Source organism: Sturnus vulgaris, chromosome 1 (genome assembly GCF_052056855.1).
Source record: "Sturnus vulgaris isolate bStuVul1 chromosome 1, bStuVul1.hap1, whole genome shotgun sequence".
Classification (NCBI taxonomy): Eukaryota; Metazoa; Chordata; class Aves; order Passeriformes; family Sturnidae; genus Sturnus; species Sturnus vulgaris.
The window spans coordinates 121,422,754-121,441,517 of record NC_142243.1 but is presented as its reverse complement, the minus strand read 5'-3'; the positions used below and the strand labels follow the sequence as shown (position 1 = coordinate 121,441,517).

The 18,764-nt window shown below is 38.7% G+C and overlaps 1 long non-coding RNA gene across 2 annotated transcripts in view; it reads left to right on the top strand.

The window, feature by feature from the left end:
- Positions 1 to 18,764, top strand: part of LOC148225468 (uncharacterized) — a 190,845-nt gene that overhangs the window by 38,683 nt on the left and 133,398 nt on the right. For both annotated transcript variants that reach the window (XR_015807541.1, XR_015807540.1), the window contains exon 2: positions 5,051 to 5,215. This is a non-coding gene — a long non-coding RNA (uncharacterized LOC148225468). The remainder of the gene's footprint in view (positions 1 to 5,050; positions 5,216 to 18,764) is intronic.

Below are 18,764 nucleotides of genomic sequence, written 5' to 3'. Positions count from 1 at the left end.
ATAAAGCAGTACTTCCAGAATAAGTGCTTACCATGTAACCATTCGAAACACAGCCATTTGCTGATTTACTCATCAAAGGAAAAAGAGGGAAGAAGCAAATCCCCAAAGATTTTCCCCTTTCAAAACAAAGGAGAAGATTCCTTGTTGTAGTTACTCCATTAAATACACTGGAGTGACACTACTGAAAACATTTTTCTCAACACCAAAAAGATCACATTAAAATACTTGTGTTTAATCCCCAGGAACTGCAAAGGGCTGTTGCTTCCCCATAAGCACCCAGCAAAGAGAACTAGAAAAATAGTTTAAAAAAGCCAATGATTTTTTTTATTTTTTGGCAGCTCTGTGATCAGAATGGATCTAGTGCACATTGGTATTAATGATTTTTGATTATTCAGTTGCTCAGTCAAGGTTCTATTACTCAACTATTTGTCTAGCACAAAAAATATAAATTAAAATCTTGTTAGACACTAATTAATATGCTTTTCAGAAGAATTACATACTAGTTACAGAATTTGAATGTATTCTGTTCTTAGTAATTGTTTTTAATTCCTCAGAATTCTTTAATGATTTTCAAGGTGCTGTCACCAATCAGATGCCATTATAGGAATTTAAAGTTACCAAGCAGTAATTTTATCACCACTGTTAGTATGTGAAATTGTGTTAAAAGGACCAAAAGAAATGATTAGGCTACCTCTCCCTATCTTTATCCATTGTATGACAAAGCAATCTGATTTTTTTTTCAATGCTTAGACAGTACTTCACATTTGTAATTAAAACTTGTCTTGGTCTCTATTTTCCTTAGTTGCTTTCCACTCTTTCTGTCAGAAACACTATGATTAACTGGTGCAAAAAATTTACAGTGGATTGCTGCAGCAGATGAGATACAGGTTCTTCTAACCCCCTCAGAAATTGTGAAAGGGAAGTCAAGGAAATTATCTTCTAAGTGTTTTGGAGGTTTCATGCTCTTAATATTCAGAAGCAGATGGAGAGGGCATGTTGGACTGAGTGAAGGCCACTAAGGTAGTCATTGGGCTGGAGCACATCATGTATGAGGAGATGCTGAGAGAACTGGATTTGTTCAGCCTTAAGATGAAAAGACTTGGGAGGGATATTACCACTGTCTAGAACTGCACATGGGAGAATGTAGGCAAGATGTAGCCAGATTCTCTCAGAAGGTGCACAGTGATAGCACAGGAGGTAGCAGACACTGGAACATGTGAAGTCCTGTTAGATAGGAGGGTGGGTTTTGTGTCTTTTCCACCACTATAGCGGAAATAAGTAGTTATAAGTCTCAGCTGGATGTCCAGGAAAGTGGAGTTGCTATCCTTGTAAACATTAAAACTCACCTAGAAAAGACCACAAGCAAGCCAGTCTGATTGAACCTGCTTCAGCCAGATCGAAATGGGTGTCCTTCAGAGCTCCTTTTCAGTCTAAATCATTCCTTGGTTCTGGGACTGGTCTGGGGACAAGACTGGTCAGGCACAAGCTGAGATCCCAGCAAAGGATCTCAGGATTGCTATGCAGGGTGGTCAGAAACAAAGAAAAGGTGGCACCCCAGGGCTGCTCTGTGGGACCTAAGTCCCCAGAACTGCAGCTCAGAGAGGATGCCATGTTCATGGTATTTCACAGTGCAGCTCTGTCTCTGGTAGCAAGTCCTTCACACTCATAAAAAAGGTCACTAAATGCAGACAGCAATAGCACCTTGTCACTACAGCACCAAACACTTGCATATGAATTTTTTATTTGAATCATGCAAAGCCTGATCCAAAGGCAGTCCTTGAACAGCAAACTCCCGTTGAAAGGACATTGCCAGTGATTTGACCTGACAGTGTGCTAAGATGTAAATCACTGCGAGCACTCATAATCAGGCCTTGAGCACAACGCTGGAAAAGAACAAAAGGACTGGAAATGTAAGACTCAGGGCCACCATGGTAACTTTGAACTGAACAATGCAGCAGAACGTAGCTCTTTTTGCTTAGAATGCAGCAACTTGGACTGATGTGAGAACAGTAAGGAAAAGTATGAGGAAGATGGACCAAGTGCTGAGAGAGTAGAAGAAGCCAACATGGAAGAAGCCAAGCTATCTCAGAAGGGTTGATCTGCAACTGCTGCATGGCAACTGACCTCCAATAAAGTTTAAAAGTCAGGGAAAGAAAGCAAGATGAGCTTTAAGAAAACTGTAACAAAATCATTATATTTAGTACTACCAGTGCAAACTTTAGCTCAGCAATAGAAAACCAACTGAGTAACAGGCATTTTTTGGCAAGCAGGATAAGGGAGACTATTAAGCACAGCTAGATTAGACCCAAAATTATGTATTTTCTCTCTATTCTTAGTGTTATATGAATCTGTCCTTTAAATTTGAACAAGATCATGTTGCAAAGCACTTGTGCTGTCCCTGTGAAAAGTAACATGGATGTCTGACTACGTCACAATAAAAACTGCAATCCTGATGACAAAAGTCTGATTCACACACACATTTGTGAAACTGCTTCAGACAGTCCCAATAGTAGAGGGCAAAGTTCTCATTGCTACAATGGATGTTGCGTTTAGCTCCTTTGGCTGACTTTCCTTCTATCTTTAAGGCACATTCAATGACTTTGACCTTGCTGAGATAGGAGTGAAGGTGACTGCCTATTTGGTTTAGAGCTGGACAAAGCATTTTGAGGGAAGGGAGGAAAGGATAAACGGGAAGGTTCAAGAGCCATTGCATCAATGCAGAACTTGTTTCTCAAATGTTTGATGGAGCAGCACTAGTAAATGAGATAAAGAATTCTTTAACCCTTCTCACAAAACTTTGATTCCTTTTTGTCTGCTTTGTTTCCCTTGTTAATATCACACAGAAAGCAGTAAGAGCATTGCTGTCTAGGAGTATCCCACTGTATTACCTTTGCTGGGCCAGTGGGCATTGCCTTTTAAGCCTTTCACTCTCAAAAACCCTCAATTTTTAAAGTAGGCTATATGATATGGTAGAGATTTGTGATTAAATGTTCTTAGGATATGAGCTCAACTCACAGTTCTGCTGTTGTCCAAAGAATGGCCAGACTTTTCAACCAGTGTCTACAAAGCAATAAATAGTTCTTTTCATCAGAAGTGGAACTCTCCTTTCTGTAAACTCTACTGTGATTCCAGACACATTCCTGGGCAGAGACAGTACAAGTTCATGGGAGATTTTCAGTTATCTTAGACATGTAGACCACATAATGTCAGCATTGAGCAGTGCAGAGGACCTATCCAATGCCAGTGGACAAGGTTCAGAAGGGATCACGATATAATATCTTCCTGTGCTGCCTGGACATTGTAATATATTTGTCTCCTGCAGCTTCATCCTCAAGACTTGAGGCATTCTTGTGAATTCAGTTTGTGTACTAGCTCTGCTCTAGGAATTTAACAGCACTTGCTGGCTGTTTGGTGATAAAACAATGTGTGCAACAGCAGCATTCCCCCATTCGACCGTGCTGCCTATTCTGAGTCTCCTACTTATAACAGGGATACATGCTGGAAGGTGTAAGGAGTTGAGGAAGGCCATTCACAAAGGCAGCCTGAGCTCAGCCCCTTCAGTGAGCACAGGTAGCCTCTATCCATGTTAATAGGTCAGTTTTAGATAGGATTTTCAGAAATTCAGGAGAGTGATTACAACCAAAGTGTGCATTTTATATGTGAACAGACTAATATTATTCTGACAAATATTTCTTCTGACTCTGGCCCAGATGTACTGAATCATGGAAAGGGCATAGAATCAGCCAGCTGTTTCAGAAAAAAATCCTTGTTCTTGGCACAAATGGTGGGTTTTCTTCATTTTTTCCCCATTTCCCTTGTTGCTGTTGTTTTGGTTTTGTTTTTTCTTTTTTTTTTCTTTTGCTTCATCTTGTTTTGTTCTTTTTACAAGTACAAAAAATGGCAGTCTTGATTTTTTGATAGCCATAAAGTGCTGGAGAAGCCAGCATGCTAACATATCATGTTAAGGCAGAGCATGATTTTTCATTTCTGTGGCTCTTCAGGCCCTCCTGATGCTTTAACTCTTTATTCCCTTTGACCCCAAATACACAGACCCAATTCATGTTCCCCAAACCTCCAGACACACCATGATGAGCCTTGCACTCCCAATATTGGCACCTTGCAATGCCAAGAGTTTAACCTTTTAGATTTCACATGTGTGATATCCTAGAGCCTCCTTCAACACTTTGGCCAATGCACATGCACCATGGAGGGAGGAAGGACAGGAAGTAGGGAAGAAGAGAAGAAGGGAGGAAGGGAGGAAGGGAGGAGGCAGGGACTCTTGAAGTTCAAGGAAGGGGTAGGACAGAGTGAGAGTCAGAATAGTGGGAATAGTAATTTTTTTTTGAGCAGTCATATTTATATAAATCTATGATTGTTTAAAAGATGAGCAGAAAAGTTATTTAATACATACATGACCTGTCTTGATAGTTAATTTTCAGACACACATTTCACAAATTTTAGCTGAGTTTTTTCTTTATCATTTGTAAGTTTGCTTAAGATAATTAAAATTTTGTGTAGACTAGAACAACGTTCTGATAGAAGAGGGTTTTCTCCTCTTACATTTTGAATCTAGTAAGGTGAGCATTATACAAAATTCTTTCTGCAGCAGTGGCTTTTGGAAGAGACTGAACACAGATTAACAGTGCTTGTTCAATTCTAAAAAGGCACTAAAAATAGCCTTTTAAAACATAGACCAAATAGATGATGTTTATCTTTTTTTTTTTTTTAGCTGTTATACCATATCATTAAAAAGGGCACAGAGGACATAGGTCTCAGAGTTTCCAATAACAGGAGATGCCTAATTATGACCTTTCTAATTACATTTATAGAAGGAAAAGATTGAAACTATGCATGACTTAGGATACTGTCCTTGCAGGTCTACATGGTAGTTAGCAGTCACGTCACAAGAGTCACTAATTTCTGGCAGCATGGAGCACCTAGAGCATGTGAGCATAGCATCAAAATCTCTATTTTTCTGTCTTTCATGCCTGTAGAACAAAAAGAAGAGAAAATATTCACTGATATGACTTCAATTCTTTTCTTTCTCTAGCTTCAACTGGCGAAGAGAAGTGGAGCTGGTGTGACTGCATCTTCTCTCACAGCCTCTGAGGGAAGAGGGAGTGCTGGCTATGTTTGCATTGGAAGGTACAACAGGACATCGAGGCACAGATTCCTTGGAAAACCAGGATGGTTTCTCATATCTGAAGAAGCTAAGGTTAACCTATTTGCCTAATACTAGTTTGGGGATTTTTTTTGTAACCATATCAAGAGTGGCACAACATTCTGCAGTATTTTGAATCTTGTCTGATAGCACTGATTAACATCTGAAGATGCAGGTTCATCTCATGTATCTTTGTTATATGTCTTGTTTGTAGTTGTTTCTCCATGCCATGGAAAAAAAATTGTTGAAAATTGCTGGAAACATTAACTTGCATCCCCAGATAGCTCATTCATGGCCTGTTTGAATTCCTGTCATCTGCTGAGACCAGCTGTCAATATGCTCTTTGAAGTAATAAAACTTCTTCAAAGCCTTGCAAGTCAGCTCAAAAAAGCCTAGAAAGTGACAATATTCAGATTATCATTTTCCAAAATCTGAAAATAATGGTCACAATACTTAGAGAAGTGAATTTCTGACTAGAAAAAATTCTGTTTTCTTCTCCTTTCCTAACAACCCTCAGATGGCAGCAAGCCAGGTATTGACGAAACAATAAGGGTCAACATCAATAACAAAAGGGACCAGATAAAAAAATTCATAAAAAACTCTGTGTCCAAATCTGTCTAAATACCAGGGATGAGCTTATCATGCCCCTCCTCCTAAATCATGCGCTTTTGTGATAAAATTAATTAAAATCTGAGTTTTGTAACTTGAACAATCCTTTCCTGGCCTGCAGTGGCATGTTGTTCAAACTGAGAACTGAATGAAACAAAGGTTTGGTCCTCTCCTGTTAAGGCAGAATTTAATGAAGTGTAGTCACCAGAAGCTGGCACAAAATATGTATAAGGCAGTATTAAAAATAGACAGTAATGTAGGAGTGGTAGCTACAAAATTAGCAAAAGAAGAAAACAACTGTAACTAAAAATGTACAATGTTACTTTTTTGAGCATTCTGCTGGGCAAAGTGAGGAGATTGAAGAAGCTGAAGGTAGATGTGAGTGAGGAGAAGCAGCTGCATCCTTTAGTCAGGCTGCAGCCCCTTCTTCCCTTACATCCCACCTGGGCCAGACACCAGCACAGCTCCTACTTTGGTGAAGTGGGAAAATAGATTTTACTGTCCCCAAACTACTCTGCTCACCAATTGCCACCCGATTTTGAGGATCCTGGTTGCCTGGGAAACATAACTGGGTGTTGCTGTGGAAACTCGGCTTCACTGACCACTGGGTTCCCCTGCTGCCAGGCGAGGAGATAGGAACTCTCCACATTTGTGCTACCAAGTGGCAGGAGACAGCTTGGATAACACTGGTGCTATCAATAAAGTTGCAAAACGGTGTTAATAGATTTTACTTTCACTTATTTAAGCCTTCTCTGCTTTTGACTTGGAGGGGAAAAAGCCCTGAGGATAATCCATTTAGGTAATAGATTAGAGGAAGAAGTTGGAGTAGGAGGAGGCGTTTGTTTGTTTATTTGTGTCAGAAAAGTTTCTAAGACTTTTTGTGCACAAATTACTCAGAAAAAATGGACTTGAAAGCCTCACAAAATGTACAATTTCACATTACATTAATGTGAGCTTTTTGAAGTTAATATAGCTCATCCTTTGCTATTAGTGTTCCTGTGTAGTCAGTTGGCTTAAACTGTTCATCTCACAAAAGATCATATGCTGTCAGTAAAAGCAATAGCTGTTGCAGCCTGCATTAGCTCCTCGTTTCCAAGACTCAGGACAAGTAGAAATGGTACTGACCATGTTTAACCCCGGTTCTGTATTTTGGGGCAAAAAGAATTAGGAAATATCTGAAACAGAATGCTGTAAATTCCTCAATGGCCTCTGCTGGCTTTGAAAACAGAGCAGCAGCTAATTTTTCTTTCTCTTTTAAGTAACAAATTGGACAAAAAAGCACTATTATGGCTCACATTGACATCAAGGAAATAATAATAATAAATACTTTGCACTTTTATGGCAGCTTTTATCACAGATTTTCAGAGGATTTTTCAAACATTAATGGTGTTCCCCTTTATTCTCTGTTGGTAAGGTGGTCCCATGGTGGTGTGGGAGCTGAGGAGAGAGAAGGCAATTTATAGGGTGGTGGGACACTAATGCAGAGCTTGGGAAGCAATGCAAGCTACTGACAACAGCTCAATGGCTAAATCATGTTTAAGATAAAATAGTCTGTCTAATCTGTCACTGTCACAGTTCCCTTCAGTAGAAAGGGACAAAATATTCTTTGTAATCCATTGATTCTGCTGCAGATGCTACAGCAAAGGAAGCCAAGTTTTGGCAGGTTTAGCAATATCTCTTGATCTATTTACTTTATTTACTTTAGCAAACCCCAGTCTTGGATTTTTTTTTTTTTTTTTGGTCTTCCACAATACTTAAAAATACATGTAAAAATCTGTAATTGTGCTATGTCTACCTATGTTCACAGGTAAATTGCAGAATAACTTGAGTAATTGTCTTGCTTTTTTTACACTTTCAGGGCTCCAAAATATTCTGCACTTAAATTTATTCAGAGAGAAATTTTAGCCAGTCAGGAAAAAAAAAAATCTCTCTTCCACCTCTTTATTTTTTGTTTTTGTTTGTTATTGGAAAAAGTACTGTTTTCTCACTGCAAAAAATATTCACAAATTTGATTTTCAAGTGAGGAAATGAAAAAAAGGGTTGTTTTTTTCCACTGGAAGGGTGACATATGTGTAGCCCTTTAAAAAAAATACCTCTATATCCAACGTATAAACAATCAGTGCTCCAGAGGCATCTCTTAAGTGACCTTACAGACATAGGGAATACTATGTTATCGAGGCTCACAGGAAACCCTGCCTTATCTGTAACTAATATGAATTAGAGGAGCTCTGATGAAATCTATGAAGCTACATCAGTTTACACAGGCTGAAAATCATGCTCAACTGTTCCCAGTCAAACAAAGGCACACAATTCTCCATTTGCCTCAACAAAGGCAGATGCTTTACCTCCTTACCTGCTCCATTTGCTTTAATGAGGTGTTCACAGCAAAGCGTAAATGGTACCATTTAGACGTCAACATTAAGCATGGCGATGTTTTAAGAGTAGCACTTAAGGAAATTAAATGCGTAATCTGAGCTAATGTGAATGGTGTATGACTGTTGTTAAATAAAGCTAAAATGGACAAAGTAAAATTCTCTCAAGTGCCTCTAACGAAGGCATGTTGTTAGTTGTGTGAGTTACACACATGAGACATAATCTTGGTACGCTGGAAATTTATCTATTCAGACTTTAAACATGGAAATAGATGATTAAGATGACTATGTCTGTTTCATGGCACTGGCACTATCTGTTACAACCTTAGTATTTGATATGCAAAATTCTAAAGGTAGAGAAATGCTGTGTATTAGGAAATGCTGGGGAGGGACTGTGGCTGTTCTGTGCACACAAGAAGATAGGCAGGTGCTGTTTTGTCCCTGTCCCCACACATTACAGATGTAAGTAGCAGAGGCATGATTTCACAGATTCACCCCAGTGATGTAGGCAGTCATTGGCTGTGCTGGAATTATACCAGATTTACTTCTGTCTGAAACGAGAACTGGGACTAGCTAATATAGCTTAGTGTGCTGATATGAAATAGAAAGCGAAAATGTCATTCATTTGTGTTTCTTCTTGTACTGAGAAACTGCTGGAGGCCTTGTAGGAATGGAAACGTTAGTACTAACAACACAGCATTTCATATATATATATATATATATATATGTATATTTATATATATTTAAATTTTAACTATATTTGTTTTAAAACAGTTTTTAGGAACATGTCATGCCAATGTTAAGTCACACCTTTGATTACTGGCTCTAACCATGTTTATGAGGTCCAACGTCTCATTTTTTGTGTCTGTATATTAACCTGAGGACAAAATAATAGCCTTTGCCAGACTTAACAAAGCCCTGTATCCATGCGGAAAGCATTATCACAGATAAAAAAATATCTGATTTAAAATAATTTTCAGACCTTTTTACTACCCTTAGGTTAAAAAAAAAGAAAAAGAAAAAGCAATGAATAAATTAGTAGCCACATCATCATTCCAACAACCTAATTTCAATAGTATCGTAATAAAAGGACAAAGGTCATAGATTAAAGTATTGTAATGGAAATGCAAAATCTATATCTGCTCATAGGTTTAAAACTGTATTTTTAAAGATAGTACTAGTAACGATTATAATTCGAGCCTAGTGTCACTAATAAGAAAATAGTTCTATTTCATTCTGATTCAAGAACCAATATTTACAAGTATGGGCGTATATAAGCATAAATAAACAGTTAACAACTTTACTGAGAATATATGCATGGAGTTTTGTGTCAGCTGTAGAACTGTCTAATGCTCTTATCAAGACACCTGTTAAAATTTAATCTTTTTTTCTCTTTCTCTTAGTAGGAGGCAAGTAATAGGCTCAGGATGAGGCTAGAAAATGAAAATAGGAATATAATTTTCTTGGTTTCTTCTAAAATGTTAAAATGCATCACATTTATAATTCATAAATTATAAAAGTATCCACAATACTTAGAGTAAAATCACAGGGAGTAATGCAGCTCAAAGCTACTGAAGGCTGGCATCCAGAGTGCTCTATCCTAAATAAACAATCCTTTGAGAGAGCCCAAGCTCAGCTTTGGGGAGGGAACCCAAAGAGACTTCTGCATCAGTAAGTGCAAAAACTTAAACTCTCCCTCCATAAGGAGCAGATAGAATAATTTCCTGAAATTTGAATATGAACAGTTCTCATCCTTCTTCCTAGTGACCCTCAAAGTCAGGGGCAAAAATGCATGGAGGAAACGGTTATAAATAACATATACATATATATATATATATATATATATATATATATATATATATAACTATTTTCTGCAGTTTTTTACATACAATTATTTAAAGGAAGATAAATAATGGCTTCCTGTGGTATGCTGCATTCCCTGGCCCTCTCTGTCCGCTCCCCCTACCCCCCTAAAAAGAGTTTAATGTATGGCCAAGGATCCATACAAAAATGACCGACATTCTCTCTACCTAATATGATAGTACATAGTGTGGAAAAAACATTAATTTAACTCCTGTTATTTCCTAATATTTAACATACAGTTTGCAGTGCCAAGGTAATGTTGTAGGACTCTTTCTCACCAGATCAGAACAGTAATAAAAAAGCATCTGAAGGATGCCAGGGCTTTGAGTTCGGGGGATCAGACCTAGGTGGGAAGATTCTTCTCACCTTCACCTGGGCATGCAAAGGTTTTCAGCCCTGCTCTGTCGACTGCCAGATGTGTTGGTGACAGTTGAAGTACAGTGGGGAGTAGAGCAGCCTTTCAGATTGTTTTCTTGCACAGGAGCAGACCCCGGACTCCTGCAGAGTTGTGTTGTTTTGTGGCCACTCCTGGTTCTCTGTCCTGAGCCTCCCTTGCTGAGGTAATGAGTTTGAGAGCAGAGATACACAAGCTATGATGTACCATTAGTGACATGCAGGCTGCTTCAAATCCGTACAGCCTGTGGAGAAAATTGGTCCTTCTGGGCATGCACAGGACACAGGAGCTACTGCTGTCAGTGTCTCCCAAAATAGCTCAGCTTGGAAACACCTGATCTGATTCATAGTGGAGGTGCAGAAATCTGCAGGTCTTTGTCCAGCTTAATTCTTGTGCTCTCAAGCCTCCTCTGTAGCTGGCAGGACTGGCCTCTTACCCTGAAGCACCACTTTTGCAAAGCAACTCCTCACTTGTGCTGGAGCATTTGTAGGGAAAAGGTGGGCAGAGCTCCTCCAGCTTCTCAGCTCCTGGAGGCCAAGGTTAGGAATGGCACTGAGCACAGACCAGGAGGCTGGAAGGGACAAAGGGGCTGTTTATTTTGTGGTTAGAAGACTGTCTTGCCTGTGTGGTGGCAAGAGAGGAGCCTTGACTTAAAGGTGGAAACCATAAATCAATCTTATGTCACCTTTTCCTGGGAGCACACTCTTTTGGAGCAATGGGCTATTGTAAATGGATGTGTGAGGCTGGTGGGATGTGAGGCCAGGCGTGGAACACGATGAAGTCCAGGTTAAGTTTGGTTTGGCCCATGTCTTTATCAGCCTCTTGTGAGCCAGTCAAGAAACATTATGAGCTACAGCTACAAACTGGTCTCCTCTGCCCTCCTAAAAGTTCTTTGGGATAAATAAGTTCTGGAGATCACAGAAAGCCACAAATTTGTTTTGTAGAAGATGGATCTCCCTTTCTTGTCTTCAGGTATTTCACGATTTTCAAAGCTAAGCAGATTTGCTTGTCATTTATGCATGTTGGTATGCATAAAACTGGATATTGCTCATAGTACAAGCTTTTCTACAACACATTTCTTTTAGTTATTTAATTTGAAAATACATACAACTCTTCAGATACCCTCACACAGAGGGCCCAGTCTTTCAACCTAAACTATTACAGAGATGTTTTCAAAGAGCTTGTATTTCTACTGTAAGGCAAAGGAAGACCTTTTGGGGGATTTGTCCACAAATGCAGCTCATACTGCATGATTTCAAACTCCTTCAGTGCAAAAAGAATGTGCTATCTTCATTTACCATTTCTTCCCACAAAGGAAGCTCAGGTAGGATTTCTCATGTCAGTGCAGAAGACACAAATCTGAGTATGTACATGTGTGTGTGTGTACATGTGTTTTAAATGAAAGCTGGATTTTCCCATAGAAACTGCTGTAGAAAACCAGTGTGATGCTCTGTGTTTGGCTTGGCCTCCTCCTTCTGTGCAATTGCAGAATGAAGAGATGGAAAACAACTTGCACAAAATTTGTGTTGTGTCTCTCTTCCAGTGATGTTCTGTTCTTTACCCTGTATTGCTCAGGTTTTCCAATTTGTTTTTAAATAGCTTGTGGTTATGGCTTCTCCTTCTTCCCTTGGGATACTATTCCACAACCTAATGGTTCTCAAAATTAGAATTTTTGCTTCATCCCAGGTGTATGACTTTGTTTATAAAGCAGTGAATTCATGCAGTAATGTGCATGGTGCAGATGTTTCACATGGGGATATTTATGTGAAGTGCTTCCATTGAAAAATGGGGATAAAATCAAAAAAACCTTATTAAGTGAATTTACTATATGTGATGTGTAAACACACTTTTATTTTGCAATTTCACTACAAAATTAGCGACACATGCAACTGTAATAGTGCATTGCCACATAAAAAATTAATTACGAAGAATTCTATTTTTCCAAAGCTTAGGATCACAGCAAATTAATTAAAATTCTTCATATAAAAGAAAGAATTTCATAATACATTCTTACAAAATATATGTATGGTACATTTCAACCTTTTAAAATTTGTGATTGCAACAGGGTTTTTTTTCTTTTTCTGCTTTTTTAATAAGGTGGCAATTGAGATCTATCACATCCATAGCATATATCACTGCTTTTATTCAAGAATTCTTGTGAAAATAAAGCACTTCTTTTATTCACAAAAATCATAATTGCAACATACATAAAACCTGTCAAAGCTCCAATTTCCAATATTCTAATGAATATCAAAAGAGTCCAGCATTTGTGACTTTGACAAATTGCAAATGAGGTTTTATTCATTAAGAGGGCCGCTAATGTTTATTTAAATGCAATTTACTGTTGCATTATTGATTAGCTACTGCAAAATTATCTTACAAGGAGCACGTGTAGCAAGAAGATTTCAGGTTGAGAAAGGATTTATCTAGGGAAGGCCTGTAGGCTTGATTTAGGCCCCAGGACATGAGAGTTTTAATTTATCTGGAAAGAAAGGCCTGGTGGAAGGTTTGCTTTGTTTGCATTTAGACAGCAGATGAAAGGGGTTTTGATGTTGAGCTGAGAGAAAATGGCTGCCACTCTTGTTATTCACAGAGAGAATTGAGCAAAAGGAAAAATCTATTATAGGGGGCAAGATAAAAAAATGCCTTTCCTCCCCTGCCCCCCCTGCCCCCAGTCCTATTCAGCATCAGGCTATACATGGCTTGTTATTTTTGGGAGGAGAAATAATAAAGAAAATGTTTCTTATTATCTAAAATCTCTTAAAAAAACCCGCCTCATATTGCATCAATTACTGAGCCCCAACTTGTTTTTTCAGTGCCACAAAACTCCAGTGAGATAGCCAGATCTGACCTGAAAGTACAAAATAAATCTGGGCCTATATATTTTAATGAAACCTGCATGTATACTGTTTTCACTGTTTCCCAACATAAGCAAACACTTTCTGGCAATGTTTCATGGAACTAATTGATAGCAGCTCAAAGAGTGATACAGAACCTCTTTGGCTTCCACCTTAAGGAGGGAGGCATCTGCAGTACTTACTTGCTTTAGCACTGGTTTTGTCTACAAGAATCAATTAGTCATGTAAACCACTGGCATGGATCCTGTCCTTCCTGAGGGGGTCTGCTGCAAGATTAAACACTACTCAAGCAAATATGTATAAGGGATAGAGATTTGAGAAGGGGTAGTCATCCCATTGATCTAGCGGACAGAAGCCTCTGGACCTAAACAACGCCACTGGATCAGGTGGGATCTGGTAAGCAGGCAGCCTCTGTTCCCGAAATAAACTATTTCAAATTTCCAGCTTGGAGAAAAGTGTCTTAAACAGAACAAACTGCTATTTCAAAAGGCATGGATCAAGTACACAGTAGCATGACCTGGATGTCCTTTTCTGGACTCATTACAGCCTGACAGGGCTTCTCATTTCAAATGACAGTCAGGAAAACTTGGAAAGCTCTCAGCCAATTGCAAGGTGGAAGAATGATCCGACTAAAATTAAATCTGAAACTCAAATATTACACCAAGACCTTTCAACTTGCTCATTATTCCATTAAACCAACTGTAAAAGCACCATTCTTCATCTGAAATGAGTTTAGAAAAACTTTCATTGTGTGACTTGGTCCACAAATAAGAATGACGGGAGCAGAATGATATTTTCCTTCAGGGCTTATAACTTTAGTGACTCTGATGATGATGACTAAGTATCAGATCTGACAAGCTGAAGGTTAATTACTTACTCTGTGTTTCAGGTCTGTCAGGGCAGAATATCAGCATTGATTTATTTACCAAAAGTCAGGAGTATTTGGTATTTACTTTGGGCATAGAGAACTGTTGTTCTAAAGACTTGTTGTCTTTGGAAAAATGTTAGTTTTCTACTAAACTGAAAATGTTTATCTGCTTCTCATTTTGGCCTCATTTAAATTTCTCTTCTTTCCTCAAGTTCCAAGGATCTCTTAGTACTTTTTCTTTATACCTTCAGTCACTGGCAAACAGTAAAATACTTCACATCAGTGAAGATCATGAGCAACTAGAAGGCTGAGATAGAAAGCAAAGTAGGTGGTGTAACTTTGAGATGGATAAATGTATGCATAGTGGTCCATACAGAAAGCCTTAAATCACACTGTTAGGGAAGAGTGTTCTTAAAAACATCAGGTTGGTGACAAAAGTCTTTCCCCCACGATGTGACATATTTCAATCATTAACTGGTGAGGAAAACAGATTAGGTGGTGCTGCTGCTGCAGCAAAGGACAGGGATGTCTGAAATGCTGCCAGTGAAGCATTGCTTGGCAAACTTTTCAGCCTTTTCTAATTTCAATATTTTTTTTCAGTCCACAATTAAAATGAAAACAAAAATTTATTGGAAGAGGGTTCTACTCATGTACTTTTACAGGCTTCTGGAGTCTTCCTTGGCAACATTGCTCTCACCTTCGCTCTGATCCTGTCCTTCATGTGCCCCCACATCCCTTGGTCTCCCTTGTTTTGCCAAAACTTAAGTTATATCTCACCCTTCTCTGGTTCTTCTACTTTTCTCAAAGAACATCTTCCTCCCTGATACCTGTGTTTAGTTGGGATTTATTTGGGTGCAATTAATTAAATCTGGATTTCACCTGGGTCACGTTGGAAACAGACAGAATTCCACTGGCACTGTATGATGAGAGACACTTAAATATAGATGCAGTGTCCTACTTCCTTTCTGTAGTCTCTAGTATCCTGTTCTTGTTTGTTTACTCAGACTATATATAGAGCTGCTCTTTTGTTTCCAGAAAAAATTCCTTTGCATGCATTATCTATCCATAAATCCTTTGCTGTGTAGAAGCCTACAGCTACAGTTGGAGTCAAGTTATGCTGAGATCCCTGATCAAAACACGCACACTTCAATAGAAACATCACTCATTGGGAATTTGCTCTGATGTTGCCTGCAACAAACATTTAGGAACTGTTTTGTTTTATCTTCTCTATGTCTGGCTTTAATTTAGAAACCAAAGTTCCAGCTAGTTTCATATAATAATTAATAATAATTAATAATTAATAATAATAATAATAATAACAACAACAACTGAAAAATTCCTTCTATGCAACACCAAGTAATAAATTTTTTATTATTTTCTTTGACATTCTGAGTACCCCTAACCCTTAGCATGATGGCTATCCCCTACTCAAGTTCATGTCTTGAAAACAAATAGTTTCTTAGCATTTCCCCCATATCTTTTTTCCAAAGACAAATTAAAATTTCTCTAATATTGTCTTCTGTGCCAAAAGGAGTGTCAAACAAAATAACATTCTGTATAAAAAAAAAATAAAAAAGAAACTTGACATCCATATAAGACCTGGGGGAAAAATGCTACTTGTATATGTTGAATCTCATAGATTGTTCTACTTTGAATAATTTACCTTGAGGATTTGGCATAATATGCATAGAAAACCTTGGTAGAAGGAATACAAAGAGAAATACTGTGCAATGCAAGGGTACAGAACTGTGGGAAGAACAGTTGTGTTGGTGGAGCATTGGTCCTGTGCAAAAAGGACGGCTAAGAGTCAGATCAGATAAGTCAAGTAACTCCTATCATCTAATGCAGGATATCTATGCTAGACATACAGAGGACAAGTACAGCATTCAGACTCTACTGTCTATGGTGGGTGGACTCTGGCTGGATGCCAGGTGCCCACTAGAGCAACTCTATCACTTCCCTCCTAATCTGAAATGGGGAGAGAAAAGTCTATGACAGGGAGAGCTCACTCACCAATTCTTGTCACAGACAAGGCAAAAAAGACATGAACAGGGGACAATTTATTACCAATGAAAGCAGAGTGGGATTACAAAAAAATAACAACTGAAGTGTCAAAAAACTTGTCTCCATCACTCCCTTCTTTCCAGGCTTAACTTCGCTCCCCATATTACCTACCTCACCTCCAGTGGCACAGAGACACAAAGAAGGGGGGCTGTGGTCAGATCTCCACAAGCTGCATCTGCTACTCCCTCATCCTCAGAGGAAGGACTCCTCTTCCTCCTCAGAGGAAAGACTCCTCACACTCTTCCCCTGCTTGCCATCGGTCACAGCCTCCTTCAGGCAGTTGTACAGCCCTTCACGGGCTGCAGGTGAATCTCTGCTCCACTGTGGACCTCCACAAGCCGCAGGGGGACAGCTTGTCTCACCGTGGTCTTCATCATGAGCTGCAGGGGAACCTCTGCTCCTGTGCATAGAGCATCTCCTGCTCCTCCTCCTTTACTGACCTCAGGGTGTACAGAGTTCTTTCACATATTCTCTTCTCTCTCTTGTTGCAGACAGAATTGTTTTCATATTTTTGCACCCTTCCTAAATATATCCTAGATATGCTACAACTATTACTGATGGGCTTGGCCTTGGTCCATCTTGGAATCAGCTGACATTGGCTGCATTGGACCTGGGGGAAGCTTCTGGCAGCTTCTGACAGAATCAACACCTTTCCTCCCCACCAAAACCTTGCCTAGCAAACCTAATGCACTGTCAAGTTCCTGTTCTGGATTACTCTCAAGCTCAAAGAAGACCAAAGAGGCTCAGAGAGTAGAGACATGAATTTTGGTACAGAGTATTTTCAAAAGGAGGGACTATGATAGAAACGGTGAAGCCTAATAAAAAGAAACCCAAGAGGGATTCAAATAGCAAAACAGTGTCAAAATGCTTGTGAATAGAAAAAAGAGTGTTTAAAGATACTGTCATGGATTCAGCCAGTATATGCTAACTATCAAAACAATCTCCAGTAAGACAATTCCTTCCTCCCAGGCTGATGCATTTCAGGCAATAGGAAATTAACAATGAGATGAAGGACATTATTAAATGCAAGAATTTTGACTTCCAAATTGAAGTTCTGTTCAAGTGAGGAAAATAATTAAAAAAAAAGAAAAAGAGAAAAGCTTTGGCAAGCAGGTGTTAAACACAATAAGGCAAACCAAAAAAGGGTTCTGAAGAGCAGGTTGTTAAAGGCGTAATAACTAAAAGTGAATTCTCTTCAAACACATCAGAGGCAGGACTTGTGAGATAGTCTGTAGGGCCAATAGATGATGGATATAGCAAAGGAAAGCTCAAAGGAAACAAAACCACACAGAGAAGCAAAATGAATTCTGTGCTTCTTTGTTCATTGGGAAGGGGGGAGGGAGGCAAGGTAGACCAAAAACTTTGTTTACAGGAGAAATACCAGAAAAGAAGCAGCATCAACTTTTAAAGAACAGAGTTATCTCTCTCTAATCTGTTCTAGTTTCTCAAAGGAGTAACTGGATTTGCAGGCAAAGCTGATCTGATGGAAACAGTCTGCATAGATGTCTCCAAGTGCTTCATCAAAGGCTCCTAAAAAGCCCAGCCTATCATGCTTTAATGGCCAGATAATCACACATGAAAGTTCAAAGATGGCACCTACCTCTGTAATGAGGCATCTGAATAAATTATTTGCAGTTTATTTATTTATTTATTTATTTATTTATTTGTACATGTCTTGCAGCTCATTTCATGGGAGAAGAATGTGGTTTTGGTTCTATAGAAAATATAGATTATTTTATTTACGAGTTCAGCACAGTTGTTATTTAATGCCCATACAGGGACACACTTTGACACCTTTGACTATAGCCAGATGCACTAACTGCAGAAAATAAAATATTTCTTCTGCCATATATGTGTTGAGATGGAAAATAAGCCACTAATTTCCATCTTTCCACTTCACCGGCTGACGGATAGAAGATCAGATTACCACTGAATTAAAATATTTTTACCAATATTCATCTGAGACAAGAAATTTCAACTTCATTGTAACTATTCACTCTACAAAAACTCATAGCAAACACCTAAAGACTGCAATAAAAGAACAAATACAGAAAAATTAATAGTGTACAGATACAAAGATGGGATGAAATAATAATGAGATCTAAGAAAAGAATACTGTTCCCTGCTATTAAAGGAGCAGCACTTAGAACAATGACAATATCAACAAATCCTGGCTGACTAGTACCAGAGATCCCCATGATCCACACCTCAGCTAAATCTTCCATATCACTGCTGTTAGAAGGTTTTACTATTCTGAGGCAAAAGAAAGAAAATTTTATTGTGCAATCTGATTTCTCAGTTTCATTTCCCACATTTCCCCTGAAAAATGGGAGTCTCTATCACAAATTAGCCCCCAAAGATGATAGATTGGCCTGAAAGATTTGTCATTTGATACTGCTGCGCTTGTTTTGGAAATAGCTTTGAAAGAAAATGGCATTATGCCTGTTTATTAACAGAATCTGGAAACTGCAGAGCCTGTATATTTTTCGAGTTGTATAGTGAGCCTTTCTATAAAGTCATTCACACAACATGTTATTTGGGTTGAAAAGCACTCTACATTAAAACACTGGCTTGA